This window comes from Lissotriton helveticus, chromosome 5_1, assembly GCF_964261635.1.
Source record: "Lissotriton helveticus chromosome 5_1, aLisHel1.1, whole genome shotgun sequence".
Classification (NCBI taxonomy): domain Eukaryota; kingdom Metazoa; phylum Chordata; class Amphibia; order Caudata; family Salamandridae; genus Lissotriton; species Lissotriton helveticus.
The window spans coordinates 196,788,483-196,811,122 of NC_136065.1; the positions used below are offsets into that span (position 1 = coordinate 196,788,483).

At 47.7% G+C, this 22,640-nt stretch overlaps 1 protein-coding gene across 6 annotated transcripts in view; it reads left to right on the forward strand.

Moving 5' to 3' along the window:
• Positions 1–2,768: 2,768 nt before the first annotated feature.
• LOC144754318 (uncharacterized) overlaps positions 2,769–22,640 on the forward strand; it is a 771,250-nt gene continuing 751,378 nt past the window's right edge. For 3 of the 6 annotated variants that reach the window (XM_078641989.1, XM_078641991.1, XM_078641990.1), the window contains exon 1: positions 2,842–3,300. The gene's annotated coding sequence lies outside the window, so the exon portion shown is untranslated. The other 3 variants (XR_013594709.1, XM_078641988.1, XM_078641993.1) reach the window with 3 other exon arrangements.

Here is a 22,640-nt window from a genome sequence, read left to right on the forward strand (position 1 = left end):
CACTGCGCGTCCTCAGGCGTCACAACCACAAATGGGAGTGGACGCTGGCGGCCAACAAGGCGTTCCAGGACATCAAGGCGGCCCTACTTCCATCAACGATGCCGAACAGAACTGGTCCTCGATGCCAGCCGGTGGCCCTAGGGGCAGTCCTTCTCCAGGAACACAGCCCGGAAGTGTGGAAGCCAGTGGCCTACGCCAGCAAAGCCCTCACGGACACAGAGACCAGATACGCTCAGATCGAGAGGGAGGCGTTGGCGATCAAATGGGCGTGCCAGCACTTCCACCTGTATCTGTGCGGCCAAGAATTCAGCGTCATGACCGACCACAAGCCGCTACTTCCGCTATTCGCCGGCTCGTCCCGGTTAGCGCCCCCTAGGATCGAACGATGGGCTGTGCAGTTGCAAGGCTACAACTTCAAAGTGGTTTTTCACCCAGGAGTGCACAACCCTGCCGACTACCTGTCTCGCCACCCGGAATCCATGACGTCATCCAATCCTTCTGCAGATGCCTGCCTGCAGCACTGAGGTGCTCGTACACATGGTGTCTCAAGGGGCGTGTCCCAAGGCCATAACACTGGAAGAGATCGGCCGAGCCACTCAAGAAGACCCCACTCTTTCCCGGGTTCGAGGAGCCTTGGAGAACAACGGTTGGGCCCACTTCATGGACGCGCTCGTGTCCTCCGGCTGGAGGTTAGCCACACCCGCCAACAACTGTGGCAAGTTCGGAGCGACGTGAGTGTGGGGGCGGAAGGAGTGGTTTTGAGAGAACATCAAAAAGTGATCCCAGAGAAACTCCAGAAGAGGATTCTCGCGCTGGCTCACGTTGGTCACCAAGGAATGGCCATGACCAAGGCCAGGCTACGAGACAAGGTCTGGTTTCTGGCGATGGACTCCATGGTAGAGGAGATGGTAAGGCAGTGCCTTGCCTGTACGATCACTGGAGGGGACCCAGTTCCGGCACCGGTGATCACAGAAGAACTGAGCAAGACTCCATGGACACACCTCAGCATGGACTTCGAATGTTTTCCAGATGGAGGGCACATGCTGGTCGTGGTTGATTCATTCTCGAAGTTTCCCGTTGTTGAGTTGATGGCCTCCACAGTTTTTCCCCACGTGAAGTGAGTCCTGGACAGGGCTTTCGCAATGATGGGACTGCCGGAAGTGGTCAAGTCTGACAATGGACCCCCCCTTCCAGGGGCGGGAGTTCCAGGAGTATCTTGAGAATCTAGCGGTAAGCCACAGGAAGATCACCCCACTATGACCCAAGCGAACAGGGAAGTAGAAAGACTGATGAGGACAATCAACCGGGTATTGCGCATAGCTGTAGATAATGGGGAAGATCCTGAAGCAGCCAGTTCCTCGGGTGTACCGTCAGACTCCTCATACCACCTCTAAGTGTGCTCCGGCTCATCTCCTGTTCAAGCGTGTTCCATAAGACAGTATCCCATCAGACCCGACGTGGGTGCCCGTGGAGCGGGATGAAGCGGCCGTCCAGGCAAGGAGAGAGACAACGAACCGAAAGGCGAGTGAGACCCGAAGACCCCAAGAACCGCAGCTCAGAGTGGGAAACCGAGTGGTGATCAAAGATCGACACCCCGGGTGGAAGTTCAGAATGCCCTACGAGCCAGAAGTGTGGGTCGTTGTGAATGTCCAAGGGACCATGGTCACCGCTCAAAAGGGACAACAATCCGTCACAAGGAATGTGTCCAGCTTCAAGAAGACAATGGAGGAGGAAGTAGACCCTGAGGTCTCCGGATATCAGGACTCGTTGCTGAGCTTCTCTCGCCCTGTATCGCCCAATGTGAGGAACGCCTTGCCGGAGTCACCGAGGCAAGCCAGCCAAGGAAGTGCTGGTAGTGCCCGGTCAACCAGCTAGAACACTGCCGCCGAGTCGGCTGAGGGAGCCCCGGCTGGGGTTGCAACGTCTCCCTGTACCCAGAGCCAGAATTATGGTCTCCGGCCGAATACGGTGCAGTCAGCGGCTGAGGGACTTTATGTATACGTCCCCCTGAAGAGAGAGGACTTGATGGTCTAGAACCAAAAGAAAGGAGGGATGTAGAGAGCCACCCGGGCCCTCGAATACTTTGTTGCAGTGCACCCATGCATACACACACCCCTCGGGGCGGGCTCCCCCGAGGGTATAAATAAAAGGGCCGGAGACCGCTTGTGGTCCTCCGGCTAATAGTGAAAGTATTGCCTCCTGTCTCTTTTGTCCAGCGCTGCTGCGGCCTACCCAGACCTAGGCCCCGCCGCGCTACATCCATGATGAATATATTTTTACAACGTTGTTAGAAAAAGGAACGTGCACCTAGCTGATAAAGATATTAAGACATGCAATGTTGTCATTGTGTCAGAGTCTGCAAGATGTAACACTTTGAATATCGTCCTAATGCCTTCATGTCTTATTCCTCACATTTCAAACTGCGTACCAAGGGTATTAGGAGGTAGTTTCAATTGTCAAGTAGTTCACTCGCTACTTCAGAGGTTTATGGCTGATATAATAAAAAAAAGCTAATACCGCCTAATACCAAACAGTGGTTATGTTTTTTTGTGTGTGAAAAATACCTGAGTGCCCGTGCCATTGGAGGGGCGGCGAGTGCGTTGTCTCTTGACCCCACGAATCCTTCTGCTGGCACTGGCACGTTCTAGTTTAAGGCGGCACTGTGCGCGCGCTGTTGCAGTAGTCCGTCATCTTTCATCTGCAACAGTAGGAAGCCCTGCGTCAGCCGGTTCCATTGCCGAGCAGAGGACATCTGCTATGTGACTAAAAGGGGAGAATGTGCTCATCATTTAAAATAATCAAAAAGGGAGGTTTAATGGAACTTTTCAGAAGCAGGTATATCACTTACAAAATCCTCTCAGAGGCGCGGCGGTAGACGAGGAGTGACATTACATTGAGCTCCGCGGTACATTTCGTGCGCAGCCTCGGGCGGGGTAACTCAGGCCGCCGCTGAGAGAGCGTGATTTATGGGGAGAAAGGGAATTCGTAACAGAATGAACCCTTTATGAGGCGACCCTGTGTCAGGGCTCCCAAGGAGAGCCCGTTTCCTTCTTAATGAGGGGGGGTTGAAAGGTTTCCAGTTTCGCGGAAAGCTGACATTACGTCATGTGTCAGCACAGCCTGATTACGCAATGGTTCCAAAATAACCGCCATTTGAAGGGGGCGCCTCCCTGCCTGCACGAAGACACCGCCCTGCGAACCACAGTGCGCCAGTACTGGCCACAATTTCGTGTAAAATTCGCAATTCGTATTTGTGTCTCTGTCACAGGGACTGAATGAATCAAACAAGGACGAGATCCGGCAAGTACATATTACGTAAATATTTTTGTTATCAATGGAAAATAAAGAGTGTAATGAATGTGCTCTGTTTGCTACACTTGCTTAATTAGGATTATAGGAAACGGGTTGCCCCCATTTTTCAAAATGTGATATATGAAATTGACTTCGAGGTAAAATCAGCTTGCTCCATCGCTTCACAAAAGAAGAAGAAATTGTGCAAGATCAGTTTGATTTTTTTTTCAATCAAAGACTATTAATTGATTTGTCCTTTTCTGTGTGAAAAATTGCACTGCCCATGAGCCAGGGTCCATAGGTTTAGTTTTGCAACGTTCTTCCAAAGTGTAGGGAAGTAATTAATGGCACGGAGAAGGTTGAACTCAGGAGCAGAGTTTATTTGATGCGAGAGCAACAAATAAACTCTGGTAACAGTAACACGAGCTTGTCACGAGCAGCCAGACATGCCTGAACGCTCGTGACAGCTCGAGCTAACGATACTACGTTCCCAACACAAAGAGTTAAATGTGTTATGCAATATACAAGCAGAAGCAATATGTTTCTTTTATTCCATATTGCACAAGCAGCAACAATGGTGCAAAGCATAATTTGCTGCATTTTTGCGCCATAATCAGACAGTTGAGGACAGTATCATAAATGTATGTGCAGTTGCCGATATAGAACGGAGATGTGCAACTTTTTTTCTTCTGCACTCATTAATTCGGAAACAACCTCAAACTGTTCAAGCTAGTATACGAGCTGCATTGGATCGTGCATTATTACATCGTGCAGGTACTTTTTGAAAGGTCAATTTTGTTCTCAACAGAAATTGCACATCTGTCTTCGTTACTTAATACCTACAAGTGTAAGTGACACCTCCTTGCAGACGTCTTAAATATACTGACATTAGGCTCTCTCTGATCGGTAAATATTGAACAGTCTGGTCATCTTCAGGGTTTCGCAGGCAACGTAACTATTCTCAGCATCAGTACCCTGCCCCCTATTATGCTGGATACAATCAACACTATAGGGCGCAACATGGATTGGAGCACAGAAAAGGACTGAGATTTCCATGTTACAACATGGGTACGTACGTTTTGCTTTTGCTGAGAAGAAATCCTCAAAGTACAAGTCCAGCATTTCACCGATGTATTAAAAAAACATCATAACGCACTTGTGAAAGGTCACCCACCCTCACTGTGCTGACTTGACGCTACATGGGATGTCCATTACCACATTGTCCATGGCAGCTTTAGAATCCAGAGAATAGTGGAGCATCTGGGTGATAGGTCCCTGGTGGGTCCATTTAAGTCTCCAAACTCCCAAAAGGTTTGGCTAGTTCCTAAAGGTTGGCAATGTTCCTTGCCAACCTGCAAGAGAGAGCTTAAAATATGTATTCTAGTTTTCTCATGAGTACATTTTAAACCGTTATCATCAGGTCTTTGAAACTGGCTGGATTTTGGCATTCCTTTGTAAAGGGTGGGAAGTCTTCAGTTATATGTAAAAATCAATATTATGAGAACATAACAGCCAACGGGCAGACATCATAAAATGTACAACCATTATGGTACATTCACATAAGAAAACTGACAAAGAATTTCCTGCCCTTATTTGAAAAGCCAAAGCATTTGCTGAAAGTAGCTCCCATCACAAGATTATCTCAATATGGTTCGTGTTTACCCCATATGGTAAATATGATTATTCGAGGGTGAGATATTTGCCACATGTGGTAAATACCTTCTATTCTGAGTTATCAGCAGGAAAATGATGCATAAAATGTGGAATCGATTTTTAATACACTTAGGGGCCTATTAGCAAGAAATAGCGATATTTATCGCTAAACGTGGTTAGCGACTTTTTTTATCGCTGGCTATCGCTGGATATTTTAGCGGAGAAAACATGCTATTAGCAACGTTTTTGTCCATTGTGCTAAAATATCCAGCGATAGTGGCGAAATGCGAGAATATCGCTGGAAATCCAGCGATATTCTCGTATTAACGCCAATGGGGGCTTAATCTGTGTGTGTGACCTAGTTCTAGGACACCCCCGCGCCGCACGGCCACCAGCTGCTGCGTGCGTCTTCCCCGCCTTCTGCCTCGCTGCCTCGCCGGCCAAGCTCCGCCGCGTGACCACGCCCCCTGCCTCTAGCAGCGTGGTCCGTGACCGCCTGACCTGCCCCCGTCGTCATTGTTATCCTGAACTGTATTTAGTGTTGCCTGTACCTTGTATCTGCCTTTTACCTTCTGTATTGCTTGTTTGCTTGTCTGTTTGGCCCCTTCGTTCTCCCTCCCCGCTCCCCGCTTCCCGCCACCACCGCTAACCCCGTCCCTTTTTGCCTTCTGTACCCTCCCCGCTCCCGCCTCCCAGCTGCTCCGCCCCCCCGCGCACTTCGCCATATATGGCGACCGTGCGAACGCGCAGCGTTGACGCGCAGCGGGCGTGCCGATTGTGCGCCGAAGGCGCGCCAAAGGTAAGCCCGTCTGCGCCCGTCCGCGCCTGGACCGCGCCCAGTGCCAGGACCCCTGGCCCCCACCGACGAATGCCGACCCGACGAACCTACAACGCCGCCGAACTCATCGCACTCAACACCGGCGGCATCCCGGGAAGCCACCGAGCCACCCCGAGGCACACCCACGGACCCTTCAGCTGCCACGCCTGCATGTTCACCTGCATCCGGACCTACTCGGCACCAGCACCCGCCAAGCCGAACACCAGCAGCAACCACCTCAAGTGCATCCTGCTCAACACCCGCTCCGTCCACAGACACGCCATCGAACTCTGGAACCTTCTCGACACCACAGCCCCTGACATCGCCTTCCTCACGGAGACCTGGATGAACGCCTCCTCAGCGCCCGACATCGCCATCGCCATCCCAGAGGGCTACAAGATCACCCGGAGGGACCGCACCGCCAACCAGACGGGAGGAGGCATCGCCATCATCCACAGAGACACCATCCGCATCATGACCAACACCGACGACACCCTGACCACCGCCGAACACCTGCACTTCCAGATCCACACCGACCCGAAGACCACCCTCAGAGGCACCCTGATCTACCGACCCCCGGGACCACGCACACGATTCAGCGAGGACATCGCCGACTTCATCAGCCCGCATGCCCTCCCCTCCGCCGACTACATCCTCCTGGGGGACCTCAACTTCCACCTGGAGAACAACAGAGACCGTAACACCATCACCCTGCTCGACAACCTCGCCAACCTCGGACTCAAGCAGCTGGTGTCCACCCCCACCCACCTCGCCGGACACACACTCGACGCCGTCTTCTCATCCAGCAAAGACATCGCCTTCAGCCACGCTACAGAACTCCACTGGACGGACCACAGCTGCGTCCACTTCACCTTCAAAAGAACGACAATCCACCACCACCAGCAACAGGTTGCCCGAACAAGCTGGAACAAGATCACAGCCGACCAGCTCACCGCCTCCCTGAGCCAGCACCCTCCTGCCGGCTCAGCGAACCCCAGCCAGGCCGCCGAGAACCTCACGAAGTGGATCAGCAACTGCGCGGACGAACTCGCCCCGCTGAGGACCCCGCCCAACAGACCCAGCAGCAAGAAAGCCCCATGGTTCACCGACGAACTCAAGAGCTCCAAGAAGAACTGCAGAGCCCTCGAGAAAGTATGGAGAAGGGAACCAACAATGGACAACATGAACACCCTCAAGCTCGCCACCCGGAAACACCACCAACTGATCCGCGCCACCAAGAAAAATGCATACAAGGACCGGCTGGACAACAACGCACACAACTGCAAGGAACTCTTCAACATCGTGAAAGAGCTCTCCAACCCCAACGCCGGAATCAACGACATCACCGCGTCGCAAGACCTCTGCAACTCCCTCGCCTCCTACTTCCACAACAAAATCGCGGACATACACAACAGCTTCAGCATCCAACCGACGCACGCCACAACCGCAGCAACGCCACCCACCACCACCCTCCGCGCCTGGACTCCGATCAGCACCGAAGACACCATCCGCACAATGAACTCCGTCCACTCCGGATCTCCGACCGACCCCTGCCCTCACCACGTCTTCAACAAGGCCGACGTTGTCATCGCACCCCACCTGCGGGACATTATCAACACCTCCTTCGACACCGCCACCTTCCCGGAGAGCTGGAAGCACGCAGAACTCAGCGCTCTACTCAAGAAACCTACAGCGGACCCCACCGAACTCAAGAATTACCGTCCCATCTCGCTCCTCCCGTTCCCGGCCAAAGTCATCGAAAAGAACGTCAACAAACAGCTGGCCGCCTTCCTCGAGACGAATGGATCCCTCGACCCCTCACAGTCTGGCTTCCGAGCCAACCACAGCACCGAGACCGCCCTCATCGCTGCCACCGATGACATCCGAGCCATGATGGACAACGGAGAAACAGCGGCCCTCATCCTCCTGGACCTCTCCGTGGCCTTCGACACTGTCTGCCACCGCACCCTAGTGCAGCGCCTCGGCAACATCGGAATCCAGGAGAAGGCACTGGAATGGATCACCTCCTTCCTCGACGGAAGAACACAGAGAGTCCGCCTACCACCGTACAAGTCAGAGGCCACCGAAGTCATCTGCGGCGTCCCTCAAGGATCCTCGTTGAGTCCCACCCTCTTCAACGTCTACATGAGCCCCCTCGCGGCCATCGCACGCTAACACAACCTCAACATAATCTCCTACGCCGACGACACCCAGCTAATCCTCTCCCTGACCAACGACCCCGCCGCCGCCAGAGCCAACCTACATGAAGGGATGAGAGATGTAGCCGAGTGGATGACGACCAGCCGCCTGAAACTGAACTCAGACAAGACGGAGGTCCTCATCCTGGGATCCTCGCCCTCCGCCTGGGACGACTCCTGGTGGCCCCCCGCCCTGGGCACCGCACCCAAACCGACGGACCACGCGCGCAACCTGGGCTTCATCCTGGACTCCTCCCTCTCCATGACCAGACAAGTCAACGCCGTCTCCTCGTCGTGCTTCAACATCCTGCGCATGCTACGGAAGATCTTCTGGTGGATCCCCACCGAGACCAGGAAGACTGTCACCCAGGCCCTCGTCACCAGCCGACTGGACTACGGCAACGCCCTCTACGCCGGAACCACCGCCAAGCTCCAGAAGAGACTCCAGCGGATCCAGAACGCCTCAGCCAGACTCATCCTCGACATCCCACGAAACAGCCACATCTCCGGACATCTGAGAGACCTGCACTGGCTCCCCGTCAACAAAAGAATCACCTTCCGTCTCCTCACCCACGCACACAAAGCCCTACACGACCAAGGCCCGAGCTACCTCAACAACCGAATCAACTTCTACGCTCCCAAGCGCCACCTCAGATCAACCAGCCACGCCCTCGCCGCCGTCCCCCGCATCCGAAGAGCGACAACAGGAGGAAGGTCCTTCTCCTACCTGGCCGCCAAGACCTGGAACTCCCTCCCAACCGACCTGCGCCTGACCCAAGACCACCTCTCCTTCAGGAAGAAGCTCAAGACCTGGCTGTTCGAGCAGTAACGGCACCCCCCCCTCCTAGCGCCTTGAGACCCTACGGGTGAGTAGTGCGCTCTATAAATGTCTTGATTGATTGATTGATCTGATAATCCACCCCCCATTGACTATACAGGTAAGTAAACTTTTTAGCAGGCGTTAGTTTATAGCGATAATCGCGCTTAGCGTGATTTTTTTTATCGCTAAGCCTGCCTTGGTAATAGGCGATAGCTGTGTTAGCGACGGTTTTCAGTCGCTAACAGTTTGGGTACGCCCACTTTGCATGTCATTAGCGATAAATATCGCTGACATGCAAAGCGGGCCCCAAACCTGTAGGTATCACCTAAAAGCTGTCGTTAACTGCTGTTAGCGACAGCTTGCTAATAGGGCTTTAGCGGGAAAAAGTCCAGCTAAAGCAGCGATATTGCCCTTGCTAATATGCCCCTTAGTTCTGCCTGTTTGTCCTTTTTTCCAAGCCATTTCTTCAGATAAACTTCCACAGGTTTGACCTGCTTGAATTTATCAGGTTCAAATAGTGAAGGTGTGATAATTATCACAGAATTCTTAATTTGGATTGCTGTGCACAACACGTGCTTGCACAGGGATCAGAATTTAGCTCTTTACTCCTAATCAAGACCTTAGCCTTGTTTTGCATGAAATAGACCACGAATCGGTCTGTTGCACGGCAGACTACTTAAAAAAGTTATAATAAGGAAAAGGGTTATAATCAGCCAATGATGTTGTTGGGTATTGTGTCATCCAAAGTTAGTGTGAGGATATTCCTGAATAAGGCTTTCAATTCTAATTCTAAAGAATACTATTGACTAGGTCTTGTGACTTTGTCCGGCCCTTGTCATGACCAGGGAAAATAATATAATTTGGAAGCCTTCCTTATTTGTTCCTCGTCTGGTACTGTGGATCGGATGCCCCATTGGAAGATTTCTAGAAAACCAAAAGGAATGTAGGCTGTGGGCAGAATGGATAATATCTGTAAGCCTTAAGGTGGTATACAACAAATGGCAAAACCCTTGAAAGAACAAAGATGGCTTGTCTTGATGAAAAAAAGACCTCCTAGCACTCATAAAACCTTTTATGTACAACTTTTCGCATCAGAACAAAGATGTGCCCGTGAAGATCCTTGAACAGTTGGTCAGGAAATCTCTGTTACAGTTCCTAGAACTTAACAACAAGTTGGCGGATGTACAATTTGGCTGCCGCCCGGAACATGGGAAAGAGACTGCTCTGGTAACTGTGATGGATGATCTCCAGCTATTGGCAGACGGGACAATCGGCGATACTTATTTTGGTTGACCTGTCTGCTGCTTTCGACATGGTTAACCATGGCATTTTGGTGGCCCACCTAGAGGAGGTAGGAATAGTGGGCACTGCCCTGGATTGGTTTCGATCCTATCTTTCCGGCAGGGGTCAGGCAGTGGCTCTTCCTCTATTTCAATCTGCATTTTCCAACATCTGGCATGGTGTTCCTCAAGGGTCTGCCATCAGCCCGATTTTGCTTAACATATATCTGAGCCCATTGATTGACATAATTCGGGCACACAATGTGAAATTAGTCAACTATGCTGATGACACCCAGATTATTTTATCCTTGGATGGAACCCAGTCTAACGCCCTGGAGAATTTTCACACCTGTATGCTTGATACTGCGCAGTGGCTACGGAACAACTTTCTACAATTTAATTTGGATAAGACCAAATTTCTATACTGTACAGCTGGAAAGGTCCCTCCACCCTTCTCTCATAACTTCTGGCCCTTTGCAACTTCTACTCCTTTGACCCGACCAAAATGGCGCAAAATGTGGGAGTCACATTTAGCGCCAACCTGTCTTTGGAGTGGCAAGTAAATACAACGGTGGGATGTTGCTTTGGTCTGATCAGGGCTCTGAGAAAGATCCTCCTGTTGCTTCCCAACTCGGCCAGAGCCTTAATAGAACAAGGCGTTATTTTAAGCAGACGATTACTGCAACGCCCTAGTGTTGGAGTCACCTAAGTATCTGGTTCTGCGACTGTAACGCGTCCAAAATGCGGCGGCAAAATTGGTGTTGTCCAGACCACGAGACTCTTCTGCATCACTGTGTCTAGCGAGCTACATTGGCTGCCAGTGCTGCAAAGAATACACTTCAAGTCCCTATGCATAGTGTTCAGAGCTTTGCATGGATCTGGCCCTAAGCCTCTACAGAAGAAACTGATTTGGTACCCCCCTACTCGGAGACTTCGCTCCTCTTCTGCTGGTTTGGCAAAGGTCTCTAGATTCAATAAGGTTAGAACGGGAGGGAGGGTTTTAACCTTGCTGCTGCAAGGCTATGGAATGAGCTACCACTTGAAGTTAGACAATGTAACACTTTGTCTCTGTTCAGGAAACTGGTTAAAACGTGGCTGTTCCCCAGAAAATGATCTCTTGTCTTTAAGTGCTGTCCAATCGGTTTCTACCCTCTTCACGTTATGATGGGTTGCGTCTTCTACCACAGTGCCAGGGTACCCATAGGGTGTTTGTTGCACTTTATAAATGCTACTAGCAGCCCGTCCCGACGTTGTCCGGGTATGAATTGCTGCCGGCCAGTAGTATATTGCTTTGTAGGATTTCGTTTTGATAGTGTTAGAAACGGGATCTCTGGCTGGCCAAGGCTTGCGCCAGGGTCAGTCAGAGACCACCACTTCCACGTCAGGGCAAGGGAGTCACACACCAAGATAACCCCTGCTCACCCTCTAGGTAACGTGACGCGAGCAGCCAGGCTAAACTTGGAGGCTATGTAGGTTAAGTGTTTACGCGCGCACCCAGCAACAACTCCCAGGCCCACCACAAAGGAAACTCCACACAAGGTTATATAAAAATAGCCTTTGTATTATACCGAAAACACATTAGATAAGAACACACATTTTACAATGTGCCAACAGGCACGGTCAGAATTTACAGGGGATATGTACAAGACAGGGCCACATGGACCACTGTCAGGAATCATCACTTTTTAGGAATAGTAATAAGCACATAGAACACTTTGTAGAACCAAAATCGAAAATGTAGCACAAATTAGCACACCACCAGTAATTACTGGTAAAGGGTAAGTACCTCCTACGCAACCCTAACCACCTTAGGAAAATATTGCGCAGGGAACCAATACCTCACTAGCAACACCTGTACTAGGAGAAAAACAACCACCTAAGTATCACCAACATTTAGGGGTATAAGCATAGGAACATTACACATGATGCATTAACATTCAGCGGTGTAGGGAAAGAAAACACATGATGTATCAAAACACATTCAGAGGTGCAAGCCCAAGCAATTGCGCAACTCACATGAGCCACAACCTGTGGCAGTCCCTAGGCCCTCTGGCCTTGTTGGGGCTAGGACGCCCTGTGTCCCAATGTCAGGGGCCTAAACGTGGCAGCTGCCCACAAAGTGCTGGGCAGATGTGTCCTCAAGGGACAACGTTGGAGCCTCGTCGGCTCAAGAACAACAGGATGGCACTCCAGAGCCTCTCTGGGGCTCCAAAACAAATATGGGCTGTGAGCCTCGCAGGGCTCAACAAAGTAAATGCCGCCCTAGAGCCTCTCTGGGCTCTCAAAACAAATGTGGCGCCTTCTTGAGCCTCTCTGGGCTCTCATAAAGAATACTGGGGCCCTAGAACCACCTGTGAGCCTCGCAAGCTCTACCCTCCAGTACAACTGTACCCCTGAGCCTTTCTCAGGGCTCTACACAAGAATGGCCGTCGTTGGAGCCTCGCTGGGCTCAAAACACGCAATGCCCCTCAGACGTTGGAGTCCCTCCTCGGGGGACTCAATATCGCAAATGCCCAAGAGCCTCTCGGGCTCTGAATATTACTGTGCCTCTGCGAGCCTCTCGGGGCTCGAACACAACTGGGCCTCTCTCAGGTAACATGGGAGTCCCCTGCCTGGGGACTCGAAGGAACAAAAGCGCCCGAGCCTCACAGGCTCTCCTGACTTGCCCGGAGCTCTCCCTCGCCCGTTCCCACTCACCGGGCTCTACGGAGGTCGGGACTCCTACGCGGGTCATCACGGCTCTCTGTCTTCCTCTGGAGCCTCAGCTGCTCCGTCTCTGCTGTGGCCGGTCCCTCTTCCGGTGCGGGGCTCTCCTCTCCTCATGGGAGCACCGCGAGTACCGGCAGCCTTTCTCCTCTCCTCGGGCTGCGGCGCCGAGGGCGGGACTTCCGGTCCTTCTCCCGGTCGGGCCACGTAGGGATTGGCCGGCTGGCCCAATACTTCCGGGTCGCCGCGGGCAGCGCGTCAGCCTGTTTCAGGCAGGCAGGCGGGCTCCCTCGTAAATTCAAATACGAAGCGAGGTAGGCACTCGCTATGCTCCGCAATTTCGGGCAAATGCCGGGTGGGCACCGGCTGGGCACATAAAGCGCTTCCCAGCGCTAGATGAAAATAAAGGGCCTCCAGCGCTCGCAGCAAGAATACAGCGCTCGGTGCGCTAGCAGGAAAAATAAGCACTCCCAAGCGCTATCACAGCAACACAAGCGCTTCCAAGCGCTAGAGGCCATCAACAGCGCTCCCAGGCGCTCAGAGCCAATAAAGGTCCAGCAAAAGTCCTTCAGCCCTCCAGGGCATCCAGGGGCTGAGCAGAGCCCAGGGAGGCAAACCTTCCCCTGGGCCCAAGCAGCAGCACGCCCCTGGCAGGATTCCAGTAGAAACAAGAACAACCTCTGTGGGGACACAGCCCCTTCTGATACTCATAACTCCTTTGTTTGGAGGTGCAGGGTGGGGGGAGACCAGTCGCAGCTGGTCTTGGAGCACCCTTGATGGCCCAACCACCCCTTTCATTCACTGGGGAGGCTAGGGTCATTAGACACACCACAGGGGGGCGGAGCCAGCATTGTGTGGGGAAAAACCCAGCCCATTCAGGACACAGGTACACTCCTCCCACACATCACTCATGCTAATCTCACACTCACCACCGGACAGACCCATCCAGACTTCCTGGAGCCTGGCATGCCAGCCAGCCCCAGCCAATCACGCTCCAGCACCCTCACTGCACACACACATCAATGTCCAGAAGTAGCACTTCCCTTCTAGACACATACATGCCGCATACACCATCTCGCAGCATTCACTCTCACGAGTTCACACATACTAAACTCGAGCCTGCACTCCCCACGCATCAGGAACTACCAGGGACACACACATTCCCCATGCATTCCTATGGGAGGGCAGGCCAGCCATACTACACGCACGCACTTTACTCTGGGACACAGGGAAAAAGTGCGCAGAGACCCAAAAATCACTAACACAGGTTACAGAAACAGGCTAGGCAAAAGCAAAAAGTTGCGGGGTGAACCTGCCAAAAGGGCCAGGTCCAACAGATAGCATTTCTTATCTGTGACAGGCCTGTGAAACGCTCCGATTCACAGTGCACTGCTGATGCACTTAAGCGTGCGCGTTCAGTAGTGTGTGAACTCAAGTTTCCCTACTTCATTTTTCCTTGCAATATTATATAGCGCGAACTCGACAACATGGCATGAGCACAATTTACATTACAGAAGAACACATTCATTTGTGGTCGGCACGGGGAGACAAAGCGATTTGCCTGGAATCACAGGATGTTGAGCTGATGCCGAGATTCGAACGTAGCTCCCCAGCTCTAAAGTTCGCAATTCTAGAACTTGTGGTGGGAGGTGTATCTAAAAGTGTATGTCGGTGCTGGCCATCAATGAGAGAGACCTGTGCATTTTTCAAATGGGTGGTGAAAAAATATGAGTATGTTGCTGGAGATGTGGGCCGCCGTGCCACCAATGTCTTACCGGGGGAGGGTAAACACCCATTATTCCGCAACTTTATATCCGCATACCATCACTCCGCATACTTTCATTACGAAAGTACCATGACTCCGCATTGCCATTATAACGCATGGCATTACATTTTATATGCTTTTACCACGTATACATTTACAACGAAATTCGTTGTAAATGCATGAATGGTAAAAGCATGTTTTTTTTTAATGTTTGGATAAGGTAAGTATGGGTATAGGGGTATATGTTTTGGGGTACTGAGGTATATGTTTTGGGGTGTTTGGGTATTTTAAGGGTTCAGATATAGGGGTACAGGGGTAGTTTTAGGGTTTAGGGATAGGTATGGGCTTTAGGGTACAGGGGTATTTTTAGGGTTCAGGGCTAGGTTTGGGTTTTGGGGTATGGGGTATTTTTAGGGTTCAGGGGTATGTTTGGGTTTTGGGGTACAGTGGTATTTTAAGGGTTCAGGGATAGGTTTGGGTTTTGGGGTACAGATGTATTTTTAGGGTTCAGGGCTAGGTTTGGGGTACAGGGGTATTTTTTTGGGTTCAGGGCTAGGTTTGGGGTACAGTGGTATATTTTTAGGGTTCAGTGCTAGGTTTGGGTTTTGGGGTACAGGGGTATTTTTAGGGTTCAGGGGTAGGTTTGGGTTTTGAGTTACAGGGGTATTGATAGGGTTCAGGGCTAGGTTTGGGTTTGGAGTACAGGGGTATTTTTAGGGGTTAGGGATAGGTTTGGGGTTTGGGGTACAGGGTATATTTATAGGGTTAAGATGGGTTAGTGTTTAAGGGTGTTGGGGTATTTTAAGGAGTAAGGGTGGGTTATGATTATGGGGTGCAGGGGTATTTAAAGGGAGCAGGGTGGGATTAGCACACGATATGAGACATGGCATGAAGGGCGGAACGTACCACACGCCCCCAGCGTTTGTCACGCCCCCAGCACACGCCCACAGCACAATGCAGACACGCCCACAAGGGACTACTTGGCTGGCACAGTTCTTTTATCTTTTAAATGTATATGGTGGGCGTCTGCATAGCCTATGTCCTTCTGCTGCAACTGCCCTTTCCAACGCTGTATTGGGTGTTGTGATTGGTGCTGTGGTTCCTGAGATTACCCGCCTCAAAGGTTTGGGCCCTCTCTTTATTATATTAGTATAGATATATAATACAATTCAATACATAGTGTCAATACCACTGTAAATCCAGTATGCACTACATATTTGCTATTGTTAATTTTATTCATTACTGCTATCCATGTAGCATTCGAAATTAGGCCAATCAAGAAGCCACATTTTTGGCCACCATGTGACTTGCAGACCAAAGCCAGAGTAAAAAACTGTCAATTGACATACAGACAGGAAACATAAATCTACACATACATTGTGAAACTCATGATAAAGTCAGGAGTGTGTTTCAAACTTCAACTTGCATGTATGTGGTATTTGCTAAAGATAGTAGGTGAGGGTTTGGGTGGATAGCTGAGTTCTAAGAGTAAAAAACATGTTGGGGAAAAAGCATGTTGGGGGAGAGTGAGAGTGTACATTTACCATTTTAGCTCCCAAAGGAACTTTTGGCGGAAGACAGCTAAAACTGCAGAACACATTTAAAAAAGACTTGACATTACAGTAGAAGTTTATTCAGAAAGTGTGTTTTTTTAAACAGTGTAAATCTGTTCTGTGGTGTTTTTTGATAATCACATTTGAAAAAGGTGATGGGCGGGATTTAAATGGCTTATCACTTTTGTATGCCATGTTAGTTGAAAAGGTATTTGTTAGTTGTGCATAACTCTCGCACTGTCTGATGAACATGTATCAAATTTGGCAGATACTTACTAAGTTTGGATTTTCAGTAGTATTTTTAAATATTTGCATATCCATAAAGGGCGTCCAGTTAAAGGTGTGTGCACAAAAAAAGTGTTTATTAACTAATAGGTTTGACACGGTGTGATGAATCTGCACAGATTTTGACAGAAGACAGGAAGGTTGCCAATTTAAAAAGGAAAAGTCTGACTAAGGTAGAGTCAATACAATTTTCATTTGCTTATAAATTTGGCACTGTTTTATTAAGCTGTGTCAAGTGTTGCAAGTAGTTAGCAAGTGATACCCAGTGCAGGTATATTAGGTTTCGTGAAGATCCACTGTAATCCTTGGGGCAAGTTAAAGGCGGGGCAAACTTATTTGTGATTTATTAATAACTTTGGGATCGAGTGGTGGACCAGCTTATAATGTGGCAGGGAGTTAGCACATTTAACCACAGTTTGTTATTTTTAAGTTCATGCTAACACATGGGGGGAGTGAGTAACTGAAGAGATGGGGAGTGTTTATTTGCAGATAACATTGACCCTAAATAATGAAGCTGTACAACATTTGGCAGAAGCTTGGAAGCGTTGGTTTTTGATCGTTTGCCAAGTTTTGTTCCAGTCCATCGAGAAAGAGGAAAAGTCAAATGGGGGAAGGGAACAATACAATGTTCAGTTACTTATAACATTAGCAGTGTTTGATAAATCTGCATCAAAAGTTGTAGGCTGTTAGCAAGTTACATTCAGTGTAGGTAGTTAAAGTTTTGTGCAGATCCAGTGTGGGGAGGAATGGAAGAGGGGAGGTCAAAACGTTTTTGATTTGCTAACAACGTTGGCATGATTGGCACCATCTGATGGATATGCATGAAATTTGTCAGACACTTAACATGTGTAACCTACTCTTGTTTTTTCCAATTTCATGCAGCAAGGTCATCACTAGGTGAGATGAGTGTTAATCTGGTTGCTTGATGAATCCACACAAAATATCTAAATAACAAAAAAGAGGAGTACCACCAAAAAAGGCTCAAAGAGCGATTAAGGTGGGATGGTTTTCTAGTGGAAAAAGAAGAAAGTCCTTCTTTGGTTTTAATAAACCCCTCACTCACCGACCTAGTCGGTGACATGCTTCATCATCGGGGCAACCTTGACAGCCGAGTGCCATCAAGGTGTGCTGCGACACAGGTTGACCTTCCACTTATCTACAGATACACATGGTCATAAATAACCTATTATTGTATCTACACACACGTTTTTAATATTGTCCAGTAGTCTTAAGAATAAAATATTTCTCGTATAAGCCATACCAGGACAATTTTTAACACACTTACTTTTTTCTTGCACTCATCACTCATATACCAGCTCCACTGTATTCCAGGTGTCGCAGCACACCTTGATGGCACTCGGCTGTCAAGGTGGCCCCGATGATGAAGCATGTCACTGACTAGGTCGGTGAGTGAGGGGTTTATTAAAACCAAAGAAGGACTTTCTTCTTTTTCCACTAGAAAACCATCCCACCTTAATCGCTCTTTGAGCCTATTTTGGTGGTACTCCTCTTTTTTGTTATTTAGATACCTAACCCAGAGGATCAGGAGTACTTTCCGTCCACTCCGGTGGTTTAAATCCCTTTACTCTCTCCTTTTGTTTATTGTATATCCACACAAAATATGTCAGGCATTTAACTAGTTTAGCTTACGCTTTGTAATGTTAAGTTTTGAGCGGATGTATTGGGGCAGGAGGGATTTAATTTGACTGCTTAGAATTTGACAGTTAGAACAATAAGTCTGGTGCAAGGACGGGCAAGCCCCACAGCCAACCTCCACTGCCCACAGTCCAAGGTGGTTGACTACTGGGGCTGGCTGAAAGCTGTGCAAAGAACAGAATGGGTACAAGGCAGAACTTGTACATCATGGGTTGGGCAGTCAGGAGGAGTTGGGAGAAGGGCCTGGACGCTGTGCAGCTTGGGTTGAAAGTGAGTCATGGCTCTGGCTCAAACTTAATAACAACCAAATGAACTGAGGGTCCAATAGATATCAAGCCACAAAGTGCTTTATAGATTTCTAGCGACAGAATTAGAAGAGTGAAAAATATAACAGGAATATTAAAAGAACCAAGAGGCATTGAGCTGAACTTGGATTCCCTTCAATAATCAGAGTGATCAATCCTATCATCTGGTTATCCACCCATATGGATCGTATGTCTCCTGATCATGGAGACAAACTTCCAGCACAAGGGATTCACTCAATGGTATAAAAAAAATTAGCAACAGCGAGAAAAGTAAGACAGACTGTACTGTTTTTTCGTCTGTGACCACTTGGGAATCAGAAAGCAGTGCAATAAATAAGTAAATAAGTAAAAAAAAGTGTGTGAAGTTAAAATAGAGTCATGAGGAGAAAATACAAAGTTTATTAAAGTTATCACCTCACCCTCTAATCTAAAATCATAACAGTGCAATGAGCAGTATTAACAGATATATAACAGGTTGGAATGAATGCAATCTACTTCCACATCTCCTCCGCTTCAAGGGATGCAAATGGCATCTGTAAAAAACATTGCAAACATATTCCTAGTTAGTTCACTCTTTCAATACTACTTTCTAATGTGCTAAGAAAAATCGCAGATTATGTAATAGGCATCATTTCAATGAAAGGTGCATCCATTAGTGTCTCACCCGTCTTGATCGGGGACTGTACCTCACCTCTCCTGGACCTAGCTCAGGATTAAGAGGCCCCGCTCTAAGAAAGAAGAAGACAACAGGGGAAAGGGGAAAATATAAACCATTCATAGTTTTGTACTTTCCCATTCTAAACTCTCTACTTATAACATACTTATCCTATAATTTTGAAAAACCATACTGGAATACTCAACAGGGCCACGCCCACAGACTTCACCTCACAACTACTTTACTCGCTCACATTTCCTCACATTGCACCTCCTATTAGGACTGTTTATTAATGTAATTTATTTTTTACATAGTGTTTCAGGATAGCAAGGGACCTAACAGATCTACTACGCAGTCCCACTACTTTGTGTTTCAGGATAGCAATGAACCCAACTGATCTACTACGCACTCCCACTCACTTTCAATCTCGGGATCCCTGTCACCTATTCCCTATAGGGAGCCTTATGCACTTTCATATGGGCCTCAGTAAAGATAGAAAATATTCGAAAAACAATTGCCATTTGAATCTCTTGAAGCGAAGGAGATGTGGAAGTAGGTTGTATTCATTCCAACCTGTTATATATTTGTTTTTATTTTTATTTGTTCACTTTACTTAGAGAGTTATTTAAGCAGTAGCATTGTTAAGAACAGCGGTCCAGACAAAAGCCTAGGGCACTCTTACCCTATTGGCTGAAAAATGTTGGCCTTGAATACCTAGCAGTTATTTGTTAATACTGCTCCTTGCACTGTTCTGGTTTTAGATAAGAGGGTGAGGTGATAACTTTAATAAACTTTGTATTTTCTCCTCATGACTCTATTTTAACTTCACACACTTTTTTTTTTGCTTTCTGATTCCCAAGTGGTCACAGATGAAAAAACTGTACAGTCTGTCTTACTTTTCTCGCTGTTGCTCATTTACTCGATACAATTGAGTGAATGCCTTTTGTTGGAAGTTTGATCAGGAGACATACGATCCATATGGGTGGATAACCAGATGATAGGATTGATCACTCTGATTATTGATGGGAATCCAAGTTCAGCTCAATGCCTCTTGGTTCTTTTAATATTCCTGTTATATTTTTTACTCTTCTAATTCTGTTGCTAGGAATCTATAGGAGCACTTGGTTGCTTGATATCTATTGGACCCCCAGTTCATTTGGTTGTTAATATTGTATAAATTGGGGATTGGAACTGTGGCTGGTCGGTAAAATATCCCTTTGACCCTAAACTCTCTTGTGATTTCTCTGGCTCAAACTTGTCAAAACAATAAAATTCACAAGTTATGGTTAGCAATGCACATAATGCATGCCATAATTAGCTCAATCTGCATTCTGAAAACACAAATTTGGCAAAGGTACAGAGAACCCAAAAGCCGATAAAAAATAATAATAAAATAACGCGACATTAGGTGGCTTAGTTAAAGCAATATATCGCAGGGAACCGTGGAATTTGAAAAGCATTCATAGTTGCTTGCGAAATACGAATGTCATCATCATCATAATGACAGCCCACAAATCACTATGCCGAGCTAGGACATTGTCAGGGCTACTACTACTATGCTTCATGGAGGACAAAAGTATGTGGCAAAGTTATCTAAATTATGTTGCCAAAGAAAGTTATGCTGCAAATTACCGGTCAATATTATTATTCACTTCCTAGTAACAAAAATGTTGTGAAATCTGAACACTTTGCAAATTATGTGGCAAATGCAGTATTATATAGTAAATGCTACAGCAGCAGATTAACATAAATCTCATGACTTTGCCATTGTCCAATATTTTATCAATAATTTATTTAAGAAAGATAAACAAATTCCAAACATTCAAATTCCAATTAGTGCAAATTGTTAGCTGCACTTTGATGTAAATTGCTTTTTCAAGCTAACTACACCAAATTAAACATGTAATATAAACAAAATCAATAGCAAGGATCTAACTCTTCAGTTTACCAGTAACCTCAGACTGTCTATGTGCAAACTAAATTATATAGGAATCCAACAGTAGAAAACCCAATTTTGTATCCCGCAAGATAAACCCTGAAACACACAAACGCATTATCCTTTATGTGGAAAATCATAGGTTAGTCAGAAATTGCAGTAATGAGAAAGAGCTGCTCAAAGCACAAGATGAGCTAGCCCAGCGATCCTTAGAAAGAGGTTACAACCAACAAACTATTCAAGAGGCCAGGCAAAAGCTAATCTATGTAAGCTTGATAAACTTGTGTTTACCCTTAGAACCAAGTCCAAGAATCATCACCCGGAATTCAGATTAAGTTCTGGCTACTGCAAGGAGCAGGGAGCCATTAGAAAAATCCTAGCTAAATGTTGACATGTTATCAAAACCGATCCAGTAATTGGGAAAACAAAAATTCCAAAGCAGGCCACTTCTAATTTTCAGTGTAACAAAGTCAATGAGGCTAGAGTTAGTTAAGTCTAGCCCAGAATTAATCTCTTCTGAAACATGGCTAACATATAGCCAAGGTTTCAGAAAATGCCTCAAATGCAAAGCGTGCAAGTATGGTGAAAAAAAGAACCAAAATCATGTCTCTTTTTACGGATAAGGCATTCAGGGTATGAGGTTAATTTCACTGTAAGAGCGAATATGTGGTATATATTTTCATGTTCCCTGTTCTTTAATAGTATTTTGAATGGGCTACCCATGCCACGTTCGTGGGCCGGGATGAGAGCATCCCGATCGACAAAACTGGTCTTTGGACGCTCCCATCTAACTATCGACCTATCAGCCTCATTGATAGCGCACAGAAGCTTTTTAATCAAATTCTACAGAGTCAACTGCAGGCTTGGATGGAAGATTCAGATGTATTCACACCCCTACAAGCAGGGTTTATGGCTGGGAACAGTACCATTGATCCGATCCTCCAACTACAGCTAGAGTATTGAAAATATGTCACAATAGGTGGTGGCTGTTTGTATGTTATTTTTGTTGACCTTCGGTCTGCAGTTGACCTTCTCCCTAGGGAGATATTACAGGAAGTTTTGACCTGCTTGGGATTACCAAAATATCTGATGGATGTCTTAAGAAAGTTTCATAAGAATAAATATGCCCAGGTCAGGTGTGGAACCTTTGGGGAGCTAACAGGCCCTATTCCAGTGTCCCAGGGTGTGAGACAAGGGTGTGCTTTAGATCCAAAAATGTTTTGCTTTTCATTAATGACCTGGTGACCTACTTGGAGCAGTGCATGCATTATGCCTTGAGTCTGGCTTACTGAAAGGTCCCAGCACTCCTGTTTGTGGATGATACCTTGCTGATCTTGAAGTCCCTCATGAGCATTCAAAAGCTGCTTCACCAGGTCCTTGTCTTCTGTGAGCACAGAGGACTGGAGGTCAATATCAGCAAAACCAAGTATATGGTCATAAATCCCAGTCATGCCACTCAGTCGCATCCAATTTTTAATGGTGTTTCCCTAGAGAAAGTTCATACTTTTGATTATCTGGGCTTTACCCTTAATGAGTCTTTTGGCTGGTCTTCCCAGATCCAGAAGAGTAAACTTCTAGAATGGAGCATTATACAGAGTTCCAGATTTTGCCCTGTTACTTGCAGATTTATGACCTGCAACCACTAGGAGGGTCGTTGTATGGTGGAGAACGTTGGGGGCATGATAACCTTAAAGACATGGAAAAGGTGGAGAATTGTTTC